General features: G+C 43.9%; 1 pseudogene; it reads left to right on the top strand.

Moving 5' to 3' along the window:
• The first annotated feature begins 232 nt into the window (after nucleotides 1–232).
• LOC127214417 (protein lin-28 homolog B-like) lies at nucleotides 233–1,246 on the top strand (annotated as a pseudogene).
• The last annotated feature ends 2,047 nt before the right edge of the window (nucleotides 1,247–3,293 follow it).

Below are 3,293 nucleotides of genomic sequence, written 5' to 3'. Positions count from 1 at the left end.
TTGAGTGTCGGAAGTAGCGCTTTAGTATTGGGATATTCTCTGTGTTTTTGGACACAACGTAGGTGAGTTAGGAAACAATGTAGATGAAATGTGACATTGAGGCCCGGGACCCGCTGGGACTCGGCGCGCCCTGCGGCTCGCCACGCGCGGGCCCTCGCGGCCGGGCTCCCAGAGAAAGTGAGAGGCTCGCGGGCTGCTAGGCCATGAGGCAGCCTAGGTTCTTCAGAAGACGATGGGGTCATTCAACCAGGTTTCATCAGCCCAGGCGGGGCAAGCAAAGATGAAGAGTCAGAAAAGCTGCCTGAGCCAGCAGAGGAGGAGTCCCAGGTTCTGCAAGGAGCTGGCCACTGTAAGTGGTTCAATGTGCACATGGGATTTGGATTCATCTCCATGATAAACCGAGAGGGAAACCCTTTGGATATTCCAGTGGATGTATTTGTACACCAAAGCAAACTATTCATGGAAGGATTTAGAAGCTTGAAAGAAGGCGAGCCAGTGGAATTTACATTTAAAAAGTCCCCCAAAGGCCTTGAATCAGTCCGGGTAACAGGCCCAGGTGGGAGCCCCTGCTTAGGAGGCGAAAGAAGACCTAAAGGGAAGACACAGCAGAAGAGAAAACCAAAGGGAGATAGGTGGAGACGGCAGGATTTACTGATGGATCAGATGTGGACTGTGAGAGAAGAAGAGTCCAGGATGATTCCAAGATGCTACAACTGTGGTGGCCTTGACCATCACGCTAAAGAATGTCGTCTACCTCCCTCAGCCAAAGAAGTGCCATTACTGTCAGAGCGTCAAGCACATGGTGGCAAACTGCCCGCACAGAATTGTCGCACAGCTGCCCACCAGTTCTCAGGGAAGACAGGAGGCAGAATCCCAGCCATGCACTTCTGCTTCGCCCAAAGAAATGGGAGGGAGCCATGGGTGCACGTCACCGTTTCCTCAGGAGGCAGGCGCAGAGTTGGCAGGCCGTCAGACAGGTCACCCCAGGAAGTTTCTTCCCTGAAGGCACCAGAGGAGCAAAACAAAAAGGGGCCTTCAATTCAAAAACGGAAAAAAACTTAATACTGGTCAACCTTCTCTTCACCCGGTTGGGAAGTCTACCTCATGCAAGCACAGGGGAATAGCATTCCACAGACAGCAGCTGACCGGGTTCTAACTACTGCTGAAGAACTGGGGGTTTTTAATCAGACAAATCACTCTTAAGCAAATTACATTTAAGCAGGGTGTCAGGTTTTACAGACTTGAGATACTATATATAGTATGAGTACAAGTGAAAGGGGAGATGTGAGTATGTGTGTGTGTGTGTGTGAGGATTTCACATAGGAGTGCAGGCATATATGTACACGTGTGTGTACGTATATGCCTGTCTTTATACACGCATGTATGGCGATAAGAGCACATACTCCCACGGATAACTGGGTATCTCCAAGCATTGAAACTCCATGTGAAACAATTGAGATGGTTTCAGAATTAACCCTTGGATTTTTTCCTAAATACCACTTCTTTTATATTGCGTAAAAATCACCTCCTGACTGTTACCTTTCATGTGAACCAAAGCATGCTCCAGATCTCAGACTGCCAATCAAATGGTACTAAAGGGTTTGGGCTTCTCCGTGTCTCCCAGTCTGGATTCATGACTGTGTCCTGGTGCTGATGGAGTGTTTTGCTGTTGCTGTTATCTGTCTTCTGTTTGAAGGCAGTAACTTAACTCTCGAATGCCTCTGACTGCCATAAGCTTTTAATTTTTGGATACATAACTCCAGAAAAGACCATGAATGTGAAGTTTCTGGGCTGATATTTCAGTACCTTTTATTCTGTTTTGATTGTAATTCACATGCCTATTAAGAAAAATGAAGGGGAGGGTAATGTATACATATTGTGCTGTGACGCTTTCCAGTGGTGTTTTGATACCAGCTCTTTTACAAGTGTTTGATGTGTTTAAGGGACTATGGCAACATAAGCCTCCCTTGGCTAAATAGCTTCACTGAGAACAGGAAGATCTCCGTACTTACTGCTGAAGCCTTAGAGGAAAGCTCATTATTCTTGTATATTTTGGTGGCTGTTTTTATCCCCCTCCCCCCCCATAGAGTCCTCAGACTGTTTCTAAAACAAACAAAGCACCACAGGAATGAAGAAAATAGTGGGGTCTAGGATGAAAATCAAGTAGATGCTCACAACTGCCTGACAGATATAGCCCGTGATTGATACTGAAAAGATCAGTGTTTAGTGTCAGGCAGCTAGAGTGACTAGCACGGAGCAGAATTACCAAGTCCCCCACTGCCATGTGGCTAGAAATACTTTCTACGATAACATCGACGCCATGGTGGATATCTCGAGTATAGAAGCTGAAGTAACCTAGTTATGGCTTCAGGATGAGCATCCAGGGCTTTTGATAAGAATCTTCTCACATGGATTCTCAGTTTGCTCACAGATTGGTTAGGGATTGATCAGAGTATAGGTCTGTTTTCCATCATGTTTAAAAAAAAAAATGGAGTTAGCCTGGTTCCAAATGTGATGAGCAAACTTTTGAAACATTTCCAAGGTACCAAGAATTGCAGTGCATAGTTTTGGCAATAAGTATAATTTTATATGGGCCTGTTGGTATAAGCTCAGATAATCAAACAAGAGAGCATCCCTACTCAAATGAGATGCAATCTACTGAGGAGTTCCTCCTGTGTACCAGGCCTTTCCAGGTTAGCTTGAATTTCTTGACAGTATTTATGAGAATTTCCATAGTGTTTTATTGCTGCAATGCAGAACTTACTGTTGACGATATTGAATGTGATGTAGCCATAGAGAAGTACTGCCTTGCCTTACATGGGGGTGGCAAGCTTATTTAAATTATGTAGACAAATCAAAGTGTCACCCAAGTTACCATGAACAAAAACGACAGTTGTACGAGCAAAATATGGTAGGTCACTTTGAAACTCAAACCAAAGTTCCTTGACTATAGAAATAGGAAATTAAGGGCTTGAAAATTGGAAATTCTGTTTACACATGAGCATTCAGAGCTGAGATCTATTTCAAAATGGAAGTAGAAAATTCTGGACACTTGAACTATGGACCTTATGGGTGCAGTTGACATTTTTCAGCATCTCACCAGACTGAATTAACCTGTCTTATGGTTAAAAGTTGGGGTTTATTTTTTATATGAAAATATTGTCACTATTACATGCTCAGGACAAAGAACTATGCTCAGGGATCACACAATATAATGTTTTTATTGTTTCTTTACAGACTCGTCTATAGTCCTGCTTACTCAAAACAAGCCAAATAAATTAGGTCTTTATGTA

This window comes from Phodopus roborovskii, unplaced genomic scaffold, assembly GCF_943737965.1.
Source record: "Phodopus roborovskii unplaced genomic scaffold, PHOROB, whole genome shotgun sequence".
Classification (NCBI taxonomy): domain Eukaryota; kingdom Metazoa; phylum Chordata; class Mammalia; order Rodentia; family Cricetidae; genus Phodopus; species Phodopus roborovskii.
This window is presented reverse-complemented; position numbering and strand designations above follow the sequence as displayed.